Source organism: Culex quinquefasciatus, chromosome 1 (genome assembly GCF_015732765.1).
Source record: "Culex quinquefasciatus strain JHB chromosome 1, VPISU_Cqui_1.0_pri_paternal, whole genome shotgun sequence".
Taxonomy (NCBI): Eukaryota; Metazoa; Arthropoda; class Insecta; order Diptera; family Culicidae; genus Culex; species Culex quinquefasciatus.
The window spans coordinates 77667983-77682745 of NC_051861.1; the positions used below are offsets into that span (position 1 = coordinate 77667983).

Here is a 14763-nt window from a genome sequence, read left to right on the forward strand (position 1 = left end):
TTTTTATAACATTGGCAAAGCCACCTCACGGTGTATTTTTCCGAGAACGTTATGATAAAAAAAATCGGCAAGTCTGATGTTTGGCACCTAGAAAAAAGGGCTCTTTCCCGACATTTTGCGGGGTCCGGTGAAATATTTCGTCCGGTGGTCTAGAGCAACTTTTTTGTTTGAAGATTTTTTCGATTTTATAGGATTTTTCTTCAGAAAAGAAGATAGAAATCGATGGGTACATGTTCATATCCATCAAATGTATTATGAATGTGCCTCAAGAGACTCTAAATTACATATTTTACCTCAAATCAAAAGTTTTCAACCAAAATTCACCAGATTTCTAGCTTTCTTTGAAATAACCCCAACAGCCAAGCTGGAAACCTCAAAACGAACAAATAAAAATCTTTTCTTTGTACAATTTGCCATGAAAATACAGCAACAGATTGCCCGGTTACAAATTCGAGCTTAAACCATTGTAAACAAGTATTTCATTAAATAGCAATTTTTTAACCCAAAAGGATCCCAACATTATTTTTTCAATCCTCTGCCATACAACACTAAAATATTTTAAAACATTTTCGAATCAATCACATTGTAGAGAACAGTTTTCTGAACAATTTCCATAAAAAAGTATCAATTTTGGTCCAATATAAGCAGAGATATACCCAATTTCGCAAAAAAAATGACTTTCTCCAACATTTCTGGACTTAATTCCCATTCAAACGATGAACACTGCCTACTATGATATTTTTAAGGATGAAAACATTTTGCTGAAACATAAAACATATATAAAATTTTGATGAAATTTATTGAAATTATTTTATTATAATAAAAAAAACTCAGTAGGCGATGTTCATCGTATGAATGGGAATTAAGTCCAGAAATGTTGGAGAAAGTCACTTTTTATTTTACGAAATTGGGTATATCTCTGCTTATATTGGACCAAAATTGATACTTTTTTATGGAAATTGTTCAGAAAACTGTTCTCTACAAATGTGATTGATTCGAAAATGTTTTAAAATATTTTAGTGTTGTATGGCAGGGGACTGAAAAAATAATGTTGGGAACCTTTTGTGTAATAATAGTAGTTTATGCAACAAGTTGCAAAAATAGGATTTTTTCAGCACGAGTACATTTATCCAACGAGGTTCACCGAGTTGGATAAATACGAAGAGTGCTGAAAAAATCAAGTTTTGCAACGAGTTCCATACAACATTTTTTGCAATTCCAAAAAACAAACACTGAGTGAAATTTTATGTCAAATTTTCATGTATTTTGTCAATAAATCGTTTAAATTAAAAAAATGTTGAAAAGTGTTACTTTTCAAAACAAGTGCTGAAAAGTTCAACTTTTCAGCACCCATTTGAGTGCTGAAAAGTAGAACTTTTCAGCATTTATTTTGAAAAGTGTTGCTATTCGATTCTGTTATTTTTGGTACAGAAAAGTAGGCTATTTCGTCGTTCAAGAATGACAGGAAAAGTAAGTAGTTTCACGACGGAATTGCAAAAATAGCTTTTAAATGAAATACTCTAAGTTTAGCAATGGTTTAAGATCGAATTTGTATCCGGGCAATCTGTTGCTGTATTTTCATAACAAATTGTACACAGAAAAGATTTTTATTGGTCTTTTTGAGGTTTCCAGCTTGGATGTTGGGGTTATTTCAAAAAAGGCTATAAATCTGTTAAATTTGGGTTAGAAACTTTTGATTTTAGGTCAAATATGTAATTCAGAGTCTCTTGAGGCTTATCCATAAGAAATATGATGGATATGAACATGAACCCATCGATTTTCTTCGACTTTTCTGAAGAAAAATCCTATAAAATCGAAAAAAACCTTCAAAAAAAAGTTGCTCTAGACCCCCCGACGAAATATTTCGCCGGACCCCGCAAAATGTCGGGAGAGTGCACTTCTTTCATGGTGCCAAATATCAGACTAGCCGAATTTTTTATCTTAACTTTGTTCTAGGAAACACACCGTGCACCTAAAACAAAGAATATGAAAGAGTTCTCATTTTTAAAGCTTTTTCATGATTCTAGAGTCGGAGTTCAATCTTGAAGAGTTAAACTGTTTTTTTTTTATCTTTTTGATAAAAAGTATTTTTTTTTTAATTTAATACGTTCACCTTTACAGAAAGAAAACACATAAACTGTAAAACAAAATCGCATCTGCAAGTGACACAGAAGCTGGGAAAATCATGTTGCAATAATGTCGTTCAATAAGGTCGCCCAACCATCTCTCTACCCTTTCCTTGCCAAGTTCCAGACCCCACCGGAGAGAGTGAATCGAGGGCAAGGTGCACCGGTGTGCGCTGGTAATTGGGTCGCCGCAATCCGAACCAACCTCCAAGGTGGTGGGGCATTGTATGACTTTCACGGAGAGCAGAGGAGGCGGCACTGTGGGAAAGCCTTTAAAAAGCTTCAATTTGTTGCATTTTTAGGCGTGAATTATGGAGGCGAGAAATTGCATGTTAAATTAATTTATGTGAGGCAGGTCGGGGCTGTCGGGGTTGGGCGTTTGCCTAATGGATTGTCTAATTGTGTAGGTCGAAATCATCGTCGGATTGCCGGTGTGAAATTTATATCAGAGATGCCGGCCTTTGGAATGAAATTGAATGAAGCTGCCAATTCAAGATGAACTCTATTTTAATGTTAATTGAAGCTACTTCTTCATTGAACTCCTGCTTCACCTTAAAGAATTTGAACCTAGGCTCTACAAAAGTCACTAATTGATACGCATCCCTTAAGGTCACCGCTACCGTCGTCCGGACCTTGACAATGGCCGACGCCACCTATAACGATGTGCTCTAATCGATGCCCATTAAGGGGAAGCTCGATTACGATAAATGCCAGGTCCTCCGCTTGGCTCTCCTAAATCGCGTACGCGAAAGCTCGTTAATCATACAAATGTGAGCAAGACTTGATGAAGTCTATAATGAGGAACGCCGTTGAGCGACGCCGTCTTTGGATTAGTCGTCGTCGAGTCTGAAAATGCAAATTGCCGGTCGGTCGGTCAGTAACGCGACTAAACACCTCGGGTTAAATATACTCAACTTGGGCAGGCCACATTCAGGTATGAACCGCCGTCCGACTGTCTGTCAGAACTTGTGCATGTGGAAAGTGCTGAATGAACTTGAAAATTGAAATCTAACCCCGAAGGCTGATCAAGCGTGAAGAGGCCGGTTTGAGTTTGGATGTTCGCTGGTGTTTGAGGAAGTTCCAATTAGTTCGGTAGAATTAAGGTCGTGTTAATAATTCTGCCAGCGTCATCGTAAAAGTAGGTTTACGAATTCGAAAACAGTGTTCTTTCTTTCTAATAATAACGATTATATTTTTTTAATGAAATGAAACGAACAAGTTTTAACGATAACAGTTTGACTTTGAAGAACCCCGTAGAATACCTTCTACGAAAGCCGCTCAAAGTCACAAGCACTTGCACGACAAAAAGATTTAAAATAAAGCCCCTGCCAAAGACCGCGAGTATTACCATTTGCGTATAATTATTCCCATTATCTGTCATTACGGTGGCCATCGTGTCGTCGCCGCCGTCGTCAGGTTGTCGAGTTGATATCGCGCTCAAGTAATCTCAAACTCAATTGTCCAGGTGAAAAGCACTGCTGGCTGGTCTCTTATCTTGATGGGCTGAATTGAGGGGCTGCATTTTTTATTGGCCCCTGCTGCACCTTTTTATAGAACAGAAATTTGCAGGAAGATGCAGGCTTTGGGTGGTTTTCGAAAGGCAGCAACTTTGTTGAGGGTGGTGGGATAAAGAGTGTGATTTTTATTGTGTGGACATTTTTCAACTTTGCTGGATTTTCTTATCAGGTTTAAGGTTAAAAGTTGCCTGCGAGAAAGTGGATAATGCATTTACTTTAATACTTGGCATACCAAAGTGATAAGAAGTGTAGTTTTCAAATAAGTTTGCCTAATAAAACATGTAATTTATGTTTATTGGCTCACAACATTAAATTAATTGTTTAAATAAAGATTTAAAATAATTTTGTTTCAATATCAAGAAGAATAAAATGTTGTAGTGTCAAAAAAAATATTAAATAATGAATATTTTTGAAATAATACACGTACACTTTTGAATTTAAAACTATAATTTTTATCCATCTAAATCAATGTCTATTAATACTCAAGGACACGTTATTTAATATAATAATCAATCTGATATTATCCATTTTAATTTCAATTTCGTGGCCTTCAAAATTTAAATGTTATTGAAAGCTAGTATTGACAATTTCATATAAATTAATGAAAACAATAAAAAATAGTGCTTTTTAATGATTATTTCAATACGATCTAATATTAGAATGAATGAAACAAAATAAAGAAAATTAAGGTTGCTCCAATTCCCTTTTAAATGTTGTGATTGTTAATTACAAAAATTTCTATTTCGCTTGCGTTCTTTTTTCACCCACAAAAGAGAGAGATGGCGAAACACGCAAAAGAAAACCGCTCCCGATCTTTTGCAAGAAAAACAATTTGTCGATTATTATTTGTGAATTTCATATCAGTAGCGTGACTAGGCTTTGGCAGAAGGGGGGGGGGCACACACATGGGATTTTTTTACGGTCTTTGTGAATGACCCCCCAGACAAATCTAGAACAAATTGCTTTCGAAGGGGAACACGGCCCTCCCCTATCCCCACCCCCTGTTACCGCCAGTGCACAATATGTATACTAAAATATCTCAAATATCGTCCAAACAACTCCCATACATAATAATTAATTAAGGTTCCACTGTATTACCCTAGAATCTCTCTGAGGGTTGGGAACCTCAAATATTTGAATTGAAAACAGTATAGGACTTCGGAAACATTTACACTGAAATTAAAAATTAGTACCAAATTCCTTAATTCTAGGAATTTTGGCTCCATTCCTTATTTAGTAATAATTATTGTGTTTTTTAGATTACTTAATAAGAAATGGAGGCAAAATTCCTAGAATTTAGGGTTTTGGTACTTTTTTTATATCAGTGTACAGATTGTACTAAAACTATTTGACTATCTCAACTATTTGACTTTACTCAACTTGGGTTTCCCTAAACTCCATTACACGGAGAAAAATCCCTATTTTTTATTTGAGTTTTTGTCACTCAAAACTGAATTCAGATACGATTTTTTTAATTTTCTATGAAAAATGTTTCAGAGGAATAAAAAATTGATGTTTTGCACCATAGTTTAGGGATTTTGCAAAATTTAGTACCGGAGACATACATTGAAAAAAAAAAACATTTTTGGATAGCATCGAAGAATTTGACAAAAACAAAAAATCAAGAATCATTTTGAGATGCACAATCAAATTTGCAAGCGAAAATTGCTGTACATTTTTTTGATAAAGTGCATCGTTTCCAGTTATATACATTTTTAGGTACAGTCCAGACTCGATTATCCGAAGGCCTTGGAAAAAATACATTTCGGATAATCGAATCACAAAAAAATCCATTGTCAAGTTTTGATTGTCGAGTTGAAGCATGACCCCTAGACTACGCTAAAGAAATTTAAAATTTCAAATCCAAGATGGCGGCCAATATGATGGTGACGAAAAATGAAAAAAATGCAACTCATTATTTAAAAGGTAATCAAATATTAAAATTTGACTGAAATGGGGTATCAAAACTCGAATTTGACGTTTAAAACATGAAAAAATGTTCGTGATTCGATTGTCCGAAGTCCCATACAAACCTTCGGATAATCGAACTTCAGAAAATCGAAACTTCGGATAATGGAGGCTTCGGATAATCGAGCCTGGACTGTTATTATTTTTTTGTAAAATTGTATTTTTTTATAACCTGTTTAAATTGAAAACGATTTTATATCTTTATCTTCACGAATTGCATGACTTAGATGAACTTTCAAAAAGTGGAAATATGTACTCTTATATTTTTAGAAAATTAACGGTTTTGGTTGAATATTATTTATGATGAATCTCATAAAAAGTAAAAGACCAACCAAGTAGATAATTTTTTTCTGTAGATTTTTTTTATTTGTTCAAATCTTGCATTCTTAATCGCTAAATACAGGTTACAACCTTATGCTTAACACCAACAGACCTAATCTTCAAACTACATTTATGACAAAAAAGCACCTTATGAGGCTTTCTTAGTCATTAACAAGTCTATAATTCTCTAAGGTCAACAAAACTAGTTTCCCGGTGACATCTCTACAGGAAGTGCAACAGGTTCTTCGGAGCATCAAACATTGCGCGAAACTTCTTCCTGCTTTGAAGTTCTATTTCAAGCGAACGAAATGTTCCATCCCGAAATGCTCGCAGCACACAGTCAATTCATTAGCACTTACGAATTCATGAAATTCATTGACTCGTGCGCAGGCCCCTCGCCGTTCTTCGTCTCGCGGACGAGCCCGGGGCTAGGAGGTAGGTATGAGCAGGAAATGTCTGTCTGTCTGTCCGTCTAGCCAGAATATGCGTCCCTCTTCGGATCTTTTTGGTTGTTGCCAACTCGCGCGATTTCATCGCGTCCAAAAGGGAGCAACGACGACTATAAACTTGTCTACTCTCGGTGTGGCAACATCAACGAAACGGGGAGTTCGTACGGGCAGATCGTTAACTTTGCCCCTTCCCGGCTCCAACCCAACCCCGGTGGTCCGAAGTTCCTCTCACCTGGAAGGGGTTGCCTTATTCTTTGTTGCTTTTCGCGGCGCAGCTGATTGTTCTGATTTCGGGGAAGTATGCAAATTTCTCCAGCGACTTGGTTACCACCGCCGGAGAAGTAGACTAATTGCTTTCTTGTTTTCGTTTTAGGACTTTGAAGAACTGCTGGATCGATTATTAGCGACTTGCGTCAGTGTATCGATTGACGGTTTGGATTGCGTCCGCCCATTAATTTGGTTTTGTGATGCGGTTGAAAGCCGTCATGAACCTAATATCGAGCGCGATGAATATGGAAACCGCGTCCCCAGGCCCGGTTCCAGATGGGTACGTCAATTATTCAATTTATTAGTTCATTGTCAAGTTTTGCATGCGCAGATTAACTCGATACAGTTTGGGTTGGTTTCTGCATGGCAACGTAGTGAAGCATGCGCAAAAATTGACCGCAAAGGCTATTAAATTTCATGACCGGCCTACTGTTACTGGAGTATGTTTCACTACTAGTTTATTGAACAAACCGCAAATTTTCTTCCGCAAATAGACAAGAGACACTAAGAAATTAATGTGCCATGCTTAACGGAACGTGGTTTGAAAAGTTTTTTTGCATCGGTTCTGCTTCAGAGACTGTGCTGAAAGTGACTTGAAACATGCACTTCTCGTACAACAAAGAGTATTACATTGGATTAACGAAGGAGTCAGGGCGTGTTATTTGCTTGCAAAAAATGTCTCTTTTTGATGCCAACTGAATCAAGCTCATTTTGGCTTATCCTCAATGTGGGATTTGGCCAGCCACCAGAGAGAATCCCCAACACGGGAGTTGCATCCGCACGCTGCGACTGCGGAAATGGACTTGCCGCTGCTCGGTTGTTTACTGTGCTGACAGCTAGACCAAGCGTTGTGCGCAGTGTGTTCAGCCCTATGTTCAGCCCCAACCATTACAGCGACAGACATTACAAAGGGTCTATCTCATTATGGTAATCTAGTACCTCACATCCTCCTTCCTCTCTTAAACTACCACTTAGGAGATTTACTAATGTATTAGATGAAAAAAAGTAGAAGGAACCAACGTCAAGTTTAAACTAGCATTCTCGAGAATCAAGTACAGCTCAACCCGTAAACAAACTTCAAGAACCCCACCGAAAGAATTTAACGGTTGCAAACGGGCACCATGATTGAAATGAACACAAGCTCACTCATTTCACAATTTAATAAGTGAACCTGCTATCTTGACAAATTGATACCCGTGTGCTCTCTTGTTTTATCCCAGCAAGATTAGTACAATAGAGCACACCTCGAAATAGCATTCTTTTAAAATCCATGACACACCTATCTATCATCTTTCTATCTTTTCTTTTTATCTCCCAACGTAATGTAAGGTATGCACTTCGGAAGAAACCGGTCAAGAAAAATTTCAAATGGACAGCAGCGGCAGCACAAGCAAGTCAGAGAGGGTGAAGAAAAGCCCCAAGAAATCGCTCCCTCTTCTTTGTTCTGCTGTTCGCAAAGCTGTTTCTTGACCCCTTTCCTTCCGATCTGCATACTAGCCTCAACACTCAAAACAGTGTCCCTGATATAAGGTCTTACTAACAGATATCGTTACCAAATAAAATTACTATTACTAATGTTATTGTTTTTACTTTCTTTTATCCTGTGATTTTGTTTATAAAAAAAAAACCTATCTTACAAATGACCATACAAATGTTGCATTAAGTGTAACAGTGCGAATTCCGGAAGGTTCGAGAACTTATACCAAATGCACTCTACGAGGTATAATAAGTCACCTTGGCACTAGGACACCGTTCTCTCAAGCCATTCATCGCTTCTAAATTCTTTTATTCGGACTCATACCAAAACAGCTAACTGTAGCAACGCTGGTGACAAACTCGAAGACTGTGCACAGCCTGTGTTGTTTTTTGCGGACATATCACCAGAACCTTTGTCCAACCTGACGTATTCAACCCACCGCCGAGCACGCAATATTTTTTCGTGGTTAGTAAGAACCATGCTGACACAGTTCCGACAGCTATCACGTAACGGCTTTTATGTCGGTACCTACTTGCGGGAGTTCACGTCGTATTCACCTTATTCATGTTGTCCTGCAACTGGTTAATACAGTAATTTTCCACCCAAGACTTTAAAAAAAACCCTAAAATTTCGTATTCTTTTCTACATATTGGACACAACGCAATTTTCCGGTCCGATTCGCAAACAGACATTTTCAAGTGACCTTCCCGATCGATTTGTAAACGAACATTGAATTTGCCAACATAACTTTAACTACACAATCAGTCAAACTCGTAACGTAACTTGCACCCAGAACTGGGCATCGGCATACGAGAGGATAAAGAGCACGATTCGGTAGTAAAATGGTACTGTGTGCGGACGGAGAGGATAAATCCCGAAACTACCGAGAGTACTTTACTCATGGTTCATTTTACAAAAAAGTTCATCTATCAAAAAAAAAGTACCAGTACCGAGACTCGAACCCAAGACCTTCGGCATATTGAACCGTGCCTTTGCCGTATGGGCCACCATGGTTCGGTGACTAAGTGGCGGTCGTTTGTCCATATAAGCCACTCAAAGGATGAACTGTTCCAATGAACGAATGAACACGCGAGAGGACTATACTCTCGCAATATAGCACTTTCCTCACGTATCTTTTCGTGAGTACTATCCCCTCGTTCTTTAACTTTGGGTGTGGCATTTAACAGTTCGGTTCAAGCATTCTCGTAGCGGCAGTTCCGGCCCGCAACCAGCCTGATTCGTAAACACACATTTCTTAGCTGTCTTCCCAGTTCGTCTCATAAACGAACATTTACAAGTGGCCTTCCCAGTTTGATTCGTAAACGAACACTTTCTTGCAACCTCTCCATTCCACAATCAGTTCGATTCTTAAACAGACATATTCTAGTGGCCGTCCCAGTTCGATTCGTCATCGAACATTCCGTCTGATTCGTAAACAGGCATTTCTTAGTGTCCGTTCCAGTTCGATTCGTTAACGAACATTTCCGTCTGATTCGTAAACATACATTTCCTAGTGGCCGTCCCAGTTCGATTCGTTAACGAACATTTCCGTCTGATTCGAAAACAGACATTTCCTAGTGGCCGTCCTAGTTCGACTCGCAAACGAACATTTCCATGCAGCCATCCTGATCCGCTGCCCGTCTGATTCGTTAACAGACATTTCCTAGTGGCCGTCCCAGTTCGATTCGCAAACGAACATTTCCATGTAGCCATTCTGATCCGCTGCCCGTCTGATTCGTAAACAGACATTTCCTAGTGGCCGTCCCAGTTCGATTCGTTAACGAACATTTCCGTCTGATTCGTAAACAGACATTTCCTAGTGGCCGTCCCAGTTCGATTCGTTAACGAACATTTCCGTCTGATTCGTAAACATACATTTTCTAGTGTCCGTCCCAGTTCGATTCGTTAACGAACATTTCCATCTGATTCGTAAACAGACATTTCCTAGTGACCGTCCCAGTTCGATTCGTTAACGAACATTTCCGTCTGATTCGTAAACAGACATTTCCTAGTGGCCGTCCTAGTTCGACTCGCAAACGAACATTTCCATGCAGCCATCCTGATCCGCTGCCCGTCTGATTCGTAAACAGACATTTCCTAGTGGCCATCCCAGTTCGATTCGTTAACGAACATTTCCGTCTGATTCGTAAACAGACATTTCCTAGAGGCCGTCCTAGTTCGACTCGCAAACGAACATTTCCATGCAGCCATCCTGATCCGCTGCCCGTCTGATTCGTAAACAGACATTTCCTAGTGGCCGTCCCAGTTCGATTCGCAAACGAACATTTCCATGTAGCCATTCTGATCCGCTGCCCGTCTGATTCGTAAACAGACATTTCCTAGTGGCCGTCCCAGTTCGATTCGTTAACGAACATTTCCGTCTGATTCGTAAACAGACATTTCCTAGTGGCCGTCCTAGTTCGACTCGCAAACGAACATTTCCATGCAGCCATCCTGATCCGCTGCCCGTCTGATTCGTAAACAGACATTTCCTAGTGGCCGTCCCAGTTCGATTCGCAAACGAACATTTCCATGTAGCCATTCTGATCCACTGCCCGTCTGATTCGTAAACAGACATTTCCTAGTGGCCGTCCCAGTTCGATTCGTTAACGAACATTTCCGTCTGATTCGTAAACAGACATTTCCTAGTGGCCGTCCCAGTTCGATTCGTTAACGAACATTTCCGTCTGATTCGTAAACATACATTTCCTAGTGTCCGTCCCAGTTCGATTCGTTAACGAACATTTCCATCTGATTCGTAAACAGACATTTCCTAGTGACCGTTCCAGTTCGATTCGTTAACGAACATTTCCGTCTGATTCGTAAACAGACATTTCCTAGTGGCCGTCCTAGTTCGACTCGCAAACGAACATTTCCATGCAGCCATCCTGATCCGCTGCCCGTCTGATTCGTAAACAGACATTTCCTAGTGGCCATCCTAGTTCGATTCGTTAACGAACATTTCCGTCTGATTCGTAAACAGACATTTCCTAGAGGCCGTCCTAGTTCGACTCGCAAACGAACATTTCTAGCAGCCATTCTGATCCGCTGCCAGTCTGATTCGTAAACAGACATTTCCTAATGGCCGTCCCAGATCGATTCGTAAACGAACATTCCACGCTACAATCCTTCGGACCTTTCACATGTGATCGAAGGAGAATGGTAGGAGTGCTATTCGACCGTGCGTGAGTGCAAAGGTCTCGCAAACCGGTGGCAGCAAAGCGTGTTTGTATTCGGACATAGGCGAACCTGCCGCACGCTTGCTCGGTATCCTTTAAAGTACTCTGTCATTTCACCATTTTTATTCAGCACTTGGCCTTACCCAGATCCCCCTTTCTTGCAAGCCCATGTTTAGAAAAAAAAAACAAAATTTTAATCTCGTGCTTCGCAAATTCAAACAAGATCTTCAAAAAACGATCGATTTCAACCTGCTGGATCGTCCAGATATTTTATAAAAAAAAAATATCGTGAGCCATCCAGGGTTAGCTGTGCCTTTTTGGAATATTCGATAAGAAATATCCATTGTGGACCTGCTTCCCTCGTCTTTTCCCAGTCCGCTCCAAACTTTTCGTCGATGCAGAACACCAACACCACCAGAACACAACACCCAGAAACTTACCACCACCAAGACGACGACAGAAAACTCTCCGTTTCCTCCCCGATGCAAAAATAATAAAAACCAAATTACACTCACTATTCCGCGTGTTGGGGATTCCCCGTAGGTTGAAGCAGGTTCCGTACTTTATCGCCGGGGTCCCGGAGATACTCCTGGCAGGATCGCCAATGTGGGATTTGGCCAGCCACCAGAGAGAATCCCCAACACGGGAGTTGCATCCGCACGCTGCGACTGCGGAAATGGACTTGCCGCTGCTCGGTTGTTTACTGTGCTGACAGCTAGACCAAGCGTTGTGCGCAGTGTGTTCAGCCCTATGTTCAGCCCCAACCATTACAGCGACAGACATTACAAAGGGTCTATCTCATTATGGTAATCTAGTACCTCACACTCAAGAACAGTCTAACATAGACTTTCCCGTCGTCAATGACAAAAACAGTCCAGCTCTGAGCGAAACTTCCTTGGAGATTTCCTCTTATCCCCTTTAAAAAATGGTACATCAATCCATTCTTCCTCATTTTGACGTACGACCATCAGTATCTTTAGCAGATTGGTATGCAAACTAAAATGTCAAGCTTCTCTTCAATTACACCATCCCCACATTCCAAGGAACAAAACGCCCGGAAAATTTCCATTTCCTCACAAAGTTCTACTCGCTCTGCACTGCAAGCAGCAGGGTAGTAGCGCAAGCGGGTTGCAAATTGTTTACAAACCATGCGGTGGCGCACGTGGATCGATAAACAGGTGCACCACCTTCCCATCCCGGACCACCACCCCACGCCGACCGGTGCAGTTCAAACCCCATTTCCGTTTTTTCACGTTCTTTCAGTTCTGTGGCGAGAAGCTCTGCACTGCTTTTTGCTAGTGTTACTTCCATTTCCTCCCTCAGTGCTTTTGCTACCATTTTCCGGCATTTTAGTATGAAAAAATAGAGAAACCTTCCGTAAACGATTGTGCTAGGGACGTCTTGAAGGTAATGGCGGTGGAGATAGGGTGGTACCTTGAACAAATTAATATTATTAAATTTTCTTAACAAAATTCTAACGAATTTACGATAAAATTACTCTTAAAAATTGAGAAGGCAACATAATTTTCACATGAACCACCCTAAGACATCGTTATAATGGTTTACATAAAAGTATATAAAACTGCAGAAGAACGGAATTATGAATGATGAATACTGGAACTCGAGCACGGTCGTTGCTGAATGCATGTATATATCGTTATATAGATGTACATTGAATAACTTTGTTGAATGACGGTAAACTATCTATGTCATGTTTGTCATGTTTTAGATAACTAGATTATCAGTCAGTACTAAGCTTGTGAATCAGGCTGGAATCAGTCGTATTTTCAAAAGTTTTTTGAGGTTCTAATTTCTAAATTTTGAAACCCTTAAGACAATTAAAAACATGTTTTTGTTATCAAATTTTTCCGAAGATACGAATTTAATAATTTTTGTTTTGTTGTTTTTATTTTCACTCTCCACTTACAAACTGTTGCAAAACATACAAAACAAGCGCGCTCCAACTGTCATGAGTTTATGCGATAATGTCAGTGTGGCGGCGGGGGAACACAAAGCCAACACTTGTTCAATGAATTTCGCGGGTTTTCTTTCTGCGCCAGTTTTGCTCTTCTGTTTTGCGCCACTCGGCAACATAATAAAATAATTGGACGGTTTCGATGCTCTGAATGAAACTCACACACAAGCACACTGGCAAGAAAGAAAAAAACACCCGTCAGTGGTTGCGCGAGTTTTAAGGAAATTTGATTTCTCGCGAAAACAAATTATCTGAAGAAGCGTGGTTGTACAACATCGACAATGTAAACGGCTTGGGGTGGTGGTGGACAAAGCCAATGTTGCCCCTGATGTGGTGGTATTTGCGTAAAAATAAAACTTGATGCAAAATCTAATTAAGCGAAAGAAATATAGATTACCCGATTCGGACGAAATGTTTCCTCTAGATTTTGTTGGGTGACCCAGTTTTTATTTGATATTTTATTATGCTGGAGGCTTTTATTAAATAAATGCTCGATTTACAGAGTTTAAAAAATCTTTAAACTTCGCACATGCTTAATTTATTTAACAATATTGCCAAGTTATTTTGTTATTTTCCTTATTCAGAATAGTCAAACATTCTTCGAAAATTATTCTTTCTTGTTTTTAAGTTTTTACTTGTACATTTTTAGTTTTTTTTTATGTGAATCTTTTTTTTCATTTTTCTCATACTGTTTATCCGAAGGCCCTGGAAAAAATATCACTCTGGATAATCAAATCTTCGGATAATCGAAGCACCAAAAAATATTTAATGTTTTTCTTCAGGCTCAAATTTGAAATTTAGCCTAGTGATGAGCCAATCTTCGATTTCAAGGGGTAGCCCCGAGGAAGCCCGGGTTTGGACCACCCTACTGGACAGTTGTATGATGCATTCTAAAACACTTTTTTCATTATAATGTTAATGTATTTTTTTTGCCTTTTTTTATTTTTTAAAATGTTTACAAAATGCTATTTTCAGAATATGGGAATTTTGGGGTATGCGTTTTTCATCAACATTCCCAGAGATTTTTTTAAAAGGTCCTATAAACTATTGTCTTTCATATGTTTATACTGCCCCTGATCGCATAAATGTCTCATATGCATTTTCGACGATTTTGAGTTATTGATTCAGTTTGGTTCAAAATTGTGTGGCCTTTCAAAAGAGCCTATAACATCCAGAACTTTGTTCTAGAAATCAAGACGAAATCCATTTTTTTCGCGAAAACTTAACACGTAGCCTTATATATGGGACAAACTTCAAATGCGTTTTTCTCAGCTTGCTGTTTTTGCATATGGGACATTTATGCGAACATGGGCAGTATAGGTCCTATAAAAATAAAACTCTAGATTTTAGGCCGATGCAAAGAATTAAGGCCGAGGGGGGGAGGGGGCAAAAAATAAAATGATAAATAACCAGCCATAGCCTAAACATTTTAATGAAAAAAGTGTTTTAAAATTAATTTTACACTAGTTCAGTTGTTTTGCAAT

General features: G+C 39.2%; 1 protein-coding gene across 1 annotated transcript in view; it reads right to left on the bottom strand.

The window, feature by feature from the left end:
* The window catches only part of LOC6042501 (solute carrier family 41 member 1), a 109417-nt gene that overhangs the window by 51421 nt on the left and 43233 nt on the right, over positions 1-14763 (bottom strand).